The 11631-nt window shown below is 48.7% G+C and overlaps 1 protein-coding gene across 1 annotated transcript in view; it reads right to left on the minus strand.

Moving 5' to 3' along the window:
* si:cabz01090165.1 (uncharacterized protein LOC100333421 homolog) overlaps positions 1 to 10626 on the minus strand; it is a 100587-nt gene extending 89961 nt beyond the window's left edge. The window contains exon 1 of the mRNA XM_062472815.1: positions 9539 to 10626. The gene's annotated coding sequence lies outside the window, so the exon portion shown is untranslated. The remainder of the gene's footprint in view (positions 1 to 9538) is intronic.
* Positions 10627 to 11631: the final 1005 nt, after the last annotated feature.

Raw genomic sequence — 11631 nt, forward strand, 5'->3', positions numbered from 1 at the left:
GAGGCATGACAACTCAGACACATTGAACAATAAGAAAAAAAATAGTTCTGAAGTTTGGAAACGTTGAAAAATGAAATGAAATGTAGAAAGAAAACAAGAGTCGTTCAGTAAACATTTGACTCTGCGTGTGAATCACCTGAATGACTGTTCCCTGCCTCTCGAAAAGACACAATAGTTGCACGGGGTTGGATCGGCGGCTCAGACTGAGACAAGGTGGATGGAGATGGCGGGAGATCCATGGAGAGAGGAATAAAGACACCAGGGAGAGAACGAGGCCTGGTTGAATCTGTTGTCTGAGACAGAGAGTAAGAGGCAGAGCGGGGTACAAACAAGAGAGGGGTAGAAGGAGGGAGAAGAAGAGACGAGAGAAAGTAGGGGAGAGAGAAGTTAGATAGAGAAACAGGGAGAGGGAGAGGGAGAGAGGAGAGAGGAGAGAAAGGAGAAGGAGGAAGAGAGAGAGAGAGAAGAGAGAGAGAGAGAGAGAGAGAGGTGAGAGAGAGAGAGAGAGAGAGAGAGAGGAGAGAGAGAGAGAGAGAGAGTGAGAGAGAGAGAGAGAGAGAGAGAGAGAGAGAGATAGAGAGAGAGAGAGAGAGAGAGAGAGAGAGAGAGATGGGTGGTGGCAGCAGCGTGTCTGTCTGCAGTCCTGCAGTGCTGCAGCGCAGCAGGAGAGACGCTGCTATGGGGACAGAGGGTTGTTTTTTCATCTGAGGGAACATGAGAATTGATTTTCATGGTGGGTTAGAGGGATGAAGAGGAGGAGTGGCGAGAGGGATGGCGTTAGGGTAATAGAGAGAAGGATGCATGCAGAAGGATTGAGGACAGGTAGAATGGACAACACAAGAAGGACAACGCCCAAAATGGTCTGTGTGGTTCTCCGAGCTTGTGTATGTGCATGTGTGTGTGTGTGGTTAAGGGTAGGGATGAGATCGATGTGTGTGGTTTTAACTGTGGAGGCAACAGCCAAGAAGTATGCCCACTGACCTTCTCTGTCTCTGGAGTAAACACCCAGCTCCGCCCTGCTTGTCAAAGACACACAGCAGCACCACTGCAATAAACCTGGTCCAAACGTCCTTTTAACCTTGGCAACCAGTTCATTTACTACAGGAGCCTTTTTCCCACTGGTTTAATATAGTCACAAGATCTAAACTAAGCGTAATCTGTGTCTATGGAGAAAACATCAGTTTCCTCTTTCAGACTTTATGGAACAATCCTTTTGTCAACGTCAAGACTCACTCCTGTAGGAGATCAGCTGATCTTATCGCTCTGATGAAGACGTCCGCTGTCATCCATCTCACGATGGGATTGATTGGTTTGACATTGTTGTAATGTCTCGTATGGGTCTTTAAAGACATACAATCAGGTAACTGTCGCGGGTAGTTAAAGAATTATTTGTAATTATTGTTTGAGTTTCCTGTAGAGAGCCGTGGTTGGCACACAGTCCCCGGAATAACAACTGCCAACGGAAACAGACTGAAGCCACTGTCTGATGATGAGGTGTGTGTGTGCGCGTGGGTGTTGGTGCTGGTGTGTGTGTGTGTGTGTGTGACCAGTTGAGATGAAGACGGGAGGGCAAAAGGTTGAGAATAGAATACATTTGCCATCAGGTATTGATCAGTTGATCAATTGTAGCAATTACCACCTGAGAGTAGTTTTCAGAGGCCGCCCCACCCTCCCCGCTCTCCTCCCTCCTCTCCTCCCTCCTCTCTCCCCCTCTTCTCCCCCCTCCTCTCCCCCATCTGCAGCACAGAAACTCTGAAACACTGGATGAAATATGCATGAGGGTCCCTTTCATAGGAAATACATCAAGAGTAAAATAACACTGGGAGAGAAAAGACACTCTCTCTCTCTCTCTCTCTCTCTCTCTCTCTCTCACACACACACACACACATACACACACACATACACACAGCACACATGCAGCCACACACACATTCACAAAATATAACATACACACACACACACACACACACACTAACTGATTACTTTGTGTTCTTTCCAACACGTGAATTAGACCGTGTGGTGTGTGTGTGAGTTCAGGCACATCTCTGCTTGTGTGTGTGTCTGTCCTTCTACTCTATTCAGATATTCCTCTTTTCATTAAAGCAGGAAATAAAGAATATAAGTTAGTTTTAATTATGCTGGACATATTTCACAGGGACTCCAAACTGAGGGTATTAAAACCCTCTACAGTAATTAGCCCAGAGAGAACACTGATGTGTATGATATTAAATCAATGATAATTTCATAGTGGGCCCAGAGTGGTACTGGTTTCTATAAAAAGATTGAAAAGCATTGGTCTACTGCTCACATGAATAATCCCCCACTCCTTATACTACATCAGGCGTTCTGAGGTAAAGTGTCATTCAAGCTAATGGTTGAAAAAAAAACACCAGAACGGTTCAGGTTTCCTACTGGCTGCCTCGTCAGTCTCTCATTCACTCCAGTGAGCTCCCAGTGCCTGGTTAGTAGATTTCAAAAGAGCGGGGAATCAAAAGAATGGGCGATAACGACTGTTGAAAAGCGCCGACGCAAATGAGCGATTAGCTCTTGAAAGTGCCTCGGCTCGATTCGGAGTGCTGATGAAGAGTTCCAAAATGAATGGTTTCTGAGATCTGAGAGGGACACGGGCCAAATATCCTGTCAGACTCTTTTTCTCTCCCTCTCCTTCTTGTTCTCTCTCCCCCTCTGTCCGGCTCCCTCTCTCTCTCTGTCTATCAACACATGGTGTTCCATCAAACTCCACAGAGAATAGCTGATATCTGAGTTTCAACCCCAACACAGACACCCAAACACTGGGGAAACGGCGGAAACCAACATCAAATTCTGAAGTGATTACGCACTGCTGAAGGGGTTTCAGCATAACCAAAACCGTTTGGTTGAGACGGCTTGAGGTGTTAGCTTCGTAACCCTCACATGGTAAACTTGGTCTGCAAAAGACAGATAAACAATATTCTCAAACCATTCTAAAACCACTTTTACTCTCCCTCCCTCTCGCTCCTTCTCTTTCTCTCTCTCTCTCACACACACACACACACACGCACACTTCCCAAATTAGAAATTGATTAAAGCCATTGATTGACTTACAACCTGGCCAAGCTTTTACGTCTACGATTTGTTGTCTGGAAGACATGCACACGCAGCATATAAGTCAGCCGTGGGAGGGAGACCGTGTCCTAATGTTTTGGTCTGGCTCCCAGAGTGTTCACTGGTTCAATCTCAACTCCCTCACTCGCCCCTAATGAACCTTTGATGGATAGAGTGACATGCCAAAAATGGCTTCCCGCTCCCTCCCTTAACACCCTTCTCTAAACCACCCAAAAGCTTTTATTTCTCTTACAGGGAGGAAATCAAAGCAGGCTAAGGGTAGACAGGGAGACATTCTGAACCCGCCCCTCATCCACCCTTCTGCCAATCACTTCATCCTCTCACACTTTCCCTCCTCCCCTCACTTGTTCTGTCTCCTTCACTCCTTCTCTGTGGATATGTGCTGTGGGTGTGGTGATGGATAGCAGCTGCTGTGAGTGAGAACATCAATCCCAGCTTCATTGGCCCATCAAGCTATCAGGGCCCTATCAACCTGCCCTAGGCAGAGGCAATCTGCTCCCTCCCTGCTACGCTACGCTAGTCTCTACGATGACACTTTATTCTAGGCAAGACTGTGCTAAGCTAATACTACGCTAAACTAAGTTATTTCATTCTGTTATGTGCTCCGCCGCGTACACCACGCTACGCTGCACCTTGCTAGGCTATGCTACTTGGTCCAGCCTTGCACTCCACCTCGCCGTTCACCTGGATTGGAAAGCGAGTGAGTCAGAGAGAGAGAGGGAAAGTGAAAAGAGGTTGGATGTGGAGACAGACACAGACGGGGTGAGCTCGAGAATAAGTGTTGAACGAGCAGTGCCAGATGAACAGCGCTGTCTGGGCTTGCGTCGGGCAATTTGTGAAACCCTGCTCACTAACACACGGATAAAAGATCAGCTGGCTCATTATGTGCCTTTCCAAGATGAGAGGAAAATACTTTATTGATCCTGTATTGACCTGCTTTCCACCTGATGTATGATCCATCAAAGACACGCACACCCGCCTCAATCGGACACACACCTCATAATCATCCTAACGAGACAAGCACAGGAACAGACCCTCCCTCTGTCCATCACCTGTGTAAACAGCGGGGATCCAACCCCGACCAGCCCGAGGCTCTCTCGTTAGACCAAAGGAACCGCCATGTGATCTGTGCCGCGGCAGACACAAGTGCTCACTTTGGTCTAATGGTAGAATGTTGGGCTGGTTCAGTTGGGGTTTGATGGATCAGTTGGGGTTTCATTCCCGCCACTCTCAGTGAACTTGGTTCCGAACCACCTCCACTACCTAGGGGGGTGATACATTATCAGCCCGCACACACCTAAGCCCCCTATGTGCTTATCCATCATGTGCAATGGAACAGGAGGCTATTAGGCCGTCATAAACGTCTTGGCTCTGGAGTTAATATCTCTCTAGTCTACACCCTCCCACCCCGTGCCCCCACCCCCTAGCACCCCCACCTACAGCAACCCTACCACTTTCTCCACAAACCCGCCCCACACCCCATCTTTAATCTCTTCTCGTTTTCAGACACCTCAATAGCCTTCCAGGAGATATGATCCTGAGGGATAACACTTACACACACTCGCCCAGTGGTGATTTACGAGACACGAGGGAAGGCAATCATGACCTCTTATCTCATCTTCCCCCCGTCTCTATCTCTTGTTGATTAGGATCTACTGTACAGACCTATCTTCTCTCAGTTCCTTCCTGCCATAGACAACTCTCCATATCTGACCCACTGTGTAGGGCGCAGAAGACCAGGAGCAGCCATCACACTCCGAAACTAGCCTCACAATCTATACCACCGCCGTTTGCTTGTCTACACACTTTACATTTACATTACATTTACATTTAGTCATTTAGCAGACGCTCTTATCCAGAGCGACTTACAGTAAGTACAGGGACATTCCCCCGAAGCAAGTAGGGTGAAGTGCCTGGCCCAAGGACACAACGTCATTTGGCCACGGCCGGGAATCGAACTGGCAACCTTCAGATTACTAGCCCGATTCCCTAACCGCTCAGCCACCTGACTCCCCACTTTACTACACACACTCTTCTACACTCATCCCTCATGTGGTCCCTCTATTGTACTTATGTTGTACACACAGAAAAACATGCTAGTTTCACCCCCAGTCTTTTGGAGGGGCCCAAGGAACCTCACCCCTCAGTCCCAGCCTACCTCACACCTGTCTCCCACATTCCAATCCCCCGACCATACCCTCTACCTAACCCCCCAACCCATCCTACCTCACTCCTGCCACATTCACCTTACCTAAACCTGCCTCCCCAACCCTTCCTACTCCCCTCACCCAACCACCCATCGCCAGTCCCACCCTACCCCCCTTCCCAGAGACATCATCCTGTCCCCCTTACAGCAACAGCTTCCCTACACAGCTGAGTCACAGAGGCCTGAAGCCCAACTGAGCAGCAACAACGTTATTCAGCTCTATAATGATGTCAACCACGGCCCCATTCACAAGACCAGGAAATGAAGCTTGTCGCCTGCAGACACTGACTAATGTATGTCGTAACCTACGGTATGGAGAAGAGAGAGCGAGAGAGCGAGAGAGTGAGAGAGAGACAGAGAGAGAGAGAGAGAGAGAGAGAGAGAGAGAGACAGAGAGAGAGAGAGAGAGAGAGAGAGAGAGAGAGAGAGAGAGAGAGAGAGAGAGAGAGAGAGAGAGAGAGAGAGAGAGAGAGAGGAGTGTTCATATTGATGCGGAACCTGCAACGTCCCCTGCAGCCTCCATGACAGGAAAGATGGAACGCTGACAGGGCTAGAGAGAGGAGGAAGAGGAGGAAGAGGGTGTTGGGAGCAGAGAGGAGGGACCTCTTGGCAGTGTGGATGAAGAGATGGAGAGATAGGTGTCTGAAACTGGTCAAGGAAAGAGGGAAGGGATGGGAGGGAGGGCGAAGTGAGCAAGGGGTGAGCCCGGACGAGAGCTAGGGGAGCTGGGTGAGAGAGGCATGTCGCCTTTGAACATGGGATGGAGGAGAGGACGAGAGGGACGAGGGTAAGCTTTTAGTCCTGCCATCTCTCTGAGAGGGGCTGTCCAGGCAGGGCCTGTCTGCCTGGATCACTCTGTCATTACAGAGGGATTTACAGGAGACCAAGTTCCACTGTGGACACACGGAGATGACAGGAGGATGAAGAGGAGGAGAGGGGGCGAGAAAAGAGGAGAGGCAGAGGTTGGGGAACGAGATAGATTAGATGGAAGGGTAGAAAGGGATGGAGGAAAAGTTAAATTGTCTTGGTCTTGTCTTTCCCAATGAATAAATTAATCTATAAATTAAATCATATCTGTTCATGTACTCCTACAAAAGTAAACAATGTCATACGAACCAAAGCTTGATTATTAATTCATTCCACTTTTGCAATTGAAGTCGGCCACTTTGAACCCAATTAGCCACAGAGCAAGCTCCAAATTATCTGCGCAAATAATCAATTTAACAGGATTGAGCCTGAATCGTCCTGAACCTAACTCCCCATCCATCTCCTATGCCTGTATATCCAGGAAATTAACATTCTACACATCATTAAAATGTAATAATTGTGGGTATGCAGTATGCGTCTGGACTTCCCCATGACAGACTAGGAAGCGATGCCGACAGTAACCACGGTCTCGAGCCTTCCGTTTCTGCATTCACGTCTGATGTTGCCCATCACGTTTAGCTTCCATCATTTGGGCCTCAGTTGTGCCCGCGTGTAGCGAGAGCAAAAACACGTTGCCTAGAAAACCAACATCAGAAGAGATCGGTAGTTTATCAACGCAATGATGGCGGGGTGCGGTGATGATCATCGTCGCTGCGGTGTGGCGGGCCACTCTGTTCCCTTGCTCAGTAATGAGGAACGACCCCCCGCCCCACCACCACCACACACCGACACACACATGCACACAACAACGAGAGAGGGAGAGCACAAAACTCTGCCAATTAGCTTGCAGCCGCTGCGGCAAGAGAATTGCTTGGCCCAGAGCAGCTAGTTTTGGGGTTCACGGTGGGTCTATTTTTAGCTGATAGCTGACAGCTAGCGTCCCACCGTTCACACTAGGCCGATCCACATAATTGGCTGCCATTTATTCACGCTCTAGCCACAAACACTCGACGCGCGTTCTCAAGATGGACATGTTGGATTCAGGAAGCTGCACTGTCACCCCACCTTCACTTGCTCTCTTCTTTCTCTCCCCTCTTTCCCCTCTTTCACCCCCTCCCTCCCTCTCCTCCCCTCTCCCCCTCCCTCCCCAGCCCCTTTTTAAAGACTTGCAGGTCTCAGCAGGAGAGCGGTCTTAAACAGAGTTGAATCTGAGGGCCATATTTACTCTGCCAAGATGAGTGTGTGTGTGTGTGCTATTGTCACAGGCTATTTCAAGATATATCACACCCTAACATTGGCCTTCCTATGAACAGGGGCTTTGTATGTGTGTATATCTTTGTGTGTGTGGGTGTGTCTGTGTGTGTGTGTGTGTGTTCCAGCGGATCATGACAGAGTGTGCCAGTGGGGTTTGAATCCTCAGGATCATCACTGTATAGCCTGTAGGGAGGCCGTTTTGTAAAGCTGTGAACAAGTACAATTCTGCAGAGTAAATCTCAGAGAAGTATCCATGTGCACACATAGAACTACTGTATACACTGCTCTCACAGGGACATATCAGCAGTAACACAGAGAGACAGAGTAGCCATGGGGTAGGAACCATTACACAAGATGGGAATGGGGGTTGGGGGGAGTGTCTTTTCTGGAACCCACAGAATGGTATGATGGTAGTCTTGCCCGCAGGAGCGTCAGCGTATTGGGGACATGGCGGAGTCTCCGTAATGGGCCTCTCCGTTCAACATTCTCAGCCCAAGGACCAAGTGTGGTCTCTGGGCTGAGTGACAGGCCGGCCTGCCTGGTGCTGAAGCTGCCTGGAAGTCATTCATCTGTCTGCTCCAGCCCCAGCCAGAGACACCTAATCTCACCCATGGGCAAGCACACACACACACACACATACACACACACACATTCACATACACACACACAAAAAAAGCAGTCTTTCTCCCTAACCCTGTCGGCCCAGTCAATAACAACAGGAGCAGCTGACGCAGAGGTGAGCCCGGAGCAGCTGGGGTCTGCAGCCCAAATCAGATCACGCTATCAGCCCAGAGACAAGAGAGGAGGCGGACAGAGGATGGGCATGGACGTGGACATCATTTATTCATTAAAGACGATCTGTCCATCTGCCAGCCTGATTGCCTACCTGCCTCTGTCTGCCTCCATGCCTGTCTGTCTCCATGTCCGTCTGTCTGCTCGTGATCCAGAGCATCCAGTGTTGCCCGTTATGCGCGACAACACTTCCTTATATGGTAGATATGTGCCGGTCAGCCGGTGCAGAAGGCAGGCTTGTCACACCCGTACAACCATACTAATTGGTACACGTTCAACTCGTCATCTTTCAAAAGGCTATCAAATCGTTGTCAGGTGTGACCTTCAAATCCAACTACGTCCGCTTTACGTTGGGTTTAATGTAGGTTGACCTCAGCGGCAATACTATTCATGTGAGTGTGTAAGTGAAATGGAGTGGTTGTGTTTGTGTGTGTGTCTGTGTGTGTGTGTGTTTGCGTGACTGTGTCGCTGAAAGTAATTGCGTGGGTAGATGCATGAGATCCATAGTGATAAAAGTACCTCACCTTGCAACCGTTATAGAGCAGAACTCTCGCTTGAGTCACGCTACAATAATAGGCCGTGCGCCAGATAAGGAATACATAATAGCTTTTTCATGTCGACTGCATCATGTGAGCGCCCTCCGGCTCTCACAAATGTGAAGTTTCAAGCGCAGCATTTCACGGGAGCTCTCCACGGTGCTGAAACCCTCTCTTCCCACCAAAACGGAAAGTCTCCGAGCTCTGATTGCAGCTTACACGGAGATCCCCGTTCACCGCTCCTGCTATCTAACCCCTGGTAAATAATGTATTGGGGATGATTGCAACGCCAGTCATCTAAACCATGCAGATTAGACATCTGACACAGCAGTGAACTGGAAATCTCCTAAAATGGGTCCCTTCTTTTTGCGGAGCGGCATTCCAATGCGGCCAAAACTACAGGCGAGCCAATGCGCGCGGCATTAACAGCAGCTTGTGAATTTGCTTGTGCATATACACAACCTTATTGAGACCTATTAGTCTTCTTCTGGTTCGTAAATATATATAAGTAGACAATACAGATTGTACAAACAGGCGTGCACTCAGAATGGTCATATGGCGAAATAAAGATTCATTGCATTCTTGTTTTGTATAAAATAACAGGAGCAGTATCAGTATTTAGCCACATTAACAGTTCAGCTGGAAACTGCTGCAATGCCTGGGTAGCTCCGTATTGCCAAGACTACCTCTCCAAATCCAAAGGGGCACAAATCTCCATCTCATTTCCAAACATATGGTGGAAACAAAGTATGAGCACGTTCTGAATTAGCTTTCATACCTGTGTCGGTTTCAGCCGTCTCACTCCTGGCTCCTCTTGTCGAGAGACTCGCCCCGTTTGCTCGGATGATGATTGACGACCGGTCCCTCTCTAACTTTCCACTCCTGTCCTTTTACCGAGATCCGCTCGTACTGAGAGTGAAACGGAGGCGCCCGAGGGTGCTCTCCCCTGCTCTGAGTGGGCAGCGCAGTGAAATGGCAGAGCTGAGGCAGACGGAGAACGGAGAGATGCTTCAGGTGCAGCCACCGGCCGCGGGGCAAGCGAACGCGCACGCTGACAGACCGATGGGAATAGCCATGTAGATAATATTGGAAAAGCCTTTACTCGGTAATAAGGTCAGAGTCTCTTTGTTGGGCATCTGTGCACAATAACAAAAATCTCCCTCTCTCTTCACTTCAGCTACAGACACGCCACTTTGTCCTTGAACAGCAACCTGGACAAATGCATCCAACAATCCACGTAGCCTACGACGCCCTGTCAAAATGTATTGTTTCAGCCCCAAAACAATATCCAGTGGAGGAAAACATAAACCCGCGGATTATAATTATGAGATGAAACATTCGTATCACATTCCCATGAATAAATAAGGCTGTTTTTTTTCCAGAAACTAGGCTTTATATAACATTATTTGAGATCTTGGCCAGAATGATGCAGTAACCTTGAACTTAGTCCAAACACGGGGTCCGGGCGTGTCCGGTGATGCTCCAAATGCAAGAGCGAGATTCGTCCTGCAGCCTCCCACAACGCGTTAACGATATATCTTAATCCATCTGGTTGAGCGAAAAAAACAAACAGCAAGTAAGGGAATGCCAGAAACTCAGAGCCGTCGCCTCTTTCAAACTGCGTCTCAATAAGCCTATTTGGGCAAGTGACAAACGACCGTAAGTGATTTACGGTGACAGTTCAACCGCGTGGCTTCCACGGATTGCCCCGTAGGTGAGCGGGGACTGTGAGATCCAATCTCAAAGCTCCGGACTTCCAAAGGCACGTCCAACCAAACCCCACGTCCTTCCGTCCTCCTCCTCACTCCCTCCGGTAAGAGGTTTCCGAGTCGCTCCCGGCACCTGCTGACCAACGAGTTAGCAGAGAGAAACTTCTTCCCTCCTCCTCGTCAGCGGTGTCATGTCTCACTTAAAAGAGATTGCGGTGCGGAAGGGTTTCATCGCTTCTCGCGGGTTGCGTCTTCCCGGTGTATTCACAAGAACATCCGAATTTTGTGGAAAAGAAAGCGGAGCGAGCTGTCCACGGGACGGGATAACATAGGATAGGGTGGGGAGGTGGCCACGAGCTTGTGAATCTAAATGAGAAATAACACCGTAAGTGTTTCAAATTGAGGCTCAGCTTCGAAGGTGATTGGAATTTTTCATTCACATATATGCTTGTGAACTTTTGACCTATAAGGTATGGATGGTACAAATTCCCAAACTGCTACCTCATTGCCTCTGACACTTCAAGGCGTTTCAACCTGCAGTCATTTAATCTCAAAGAGCTGGCAGGACCAATACACAGGGTCTATGCACCAACCATAAAAACAATGGACATCAATCTGCCATACTGATCCACAGGTCTGTATACAGACACAGATAATATCACTCTTCTGCCATACAAAGGGGTAGCTCAGAGGTTAGAGCACATGAAATGGGGGTTGAAGGTTCAAATCTCCCCTCTACTGTACGTCGCTTCGGATAAAAGTGTCCAAATGAAAATGATGGAATAAACCTCTACTTACAGGGTTGTTTCCTATGCTGTGACCACGGTGGCTCCTTTGCAACCCAGTAACCTTGGACAGCAACCATGTCATCTAAATCAGGACTTTGTTCCTGGAGAGCTACAGTGTTTGTCTGTGTCTCCTCTCCCCTCAGTTGGAACTAACCCGATTAAGCTCCTCAGACCGACCGGTTTATTATTAGAACCAGGTGTGCTAAATCAGCCTTGGAGGCAAAGTGCTAGCCTCACAGAAACCAAATTGGATTTTGGGGGGTTTGGTCCCTGTATGGCTATAGTTCACATGGCGATGAGCATGGCTCAGTGGTGAAGCGGATGAAAAGGTTGTAGATTTGAATCTCCCCCATTACGATTTACGGCTTTGGATC

Source organism: Osmerus eperlanus, chromosome 11 (assembly GCF_963692335.1).
Source record: "Osmerus eperlanus chromosome 11, fOsmEpe2.1, whole genome shotgun sequence".
NCBI classification, from domain to species: Eukaryota; Metazoa; Chordata; class Actinopteri; order Osmeriformes; family Osmeridae; genus Osmerus; species Osmerus eperlanus.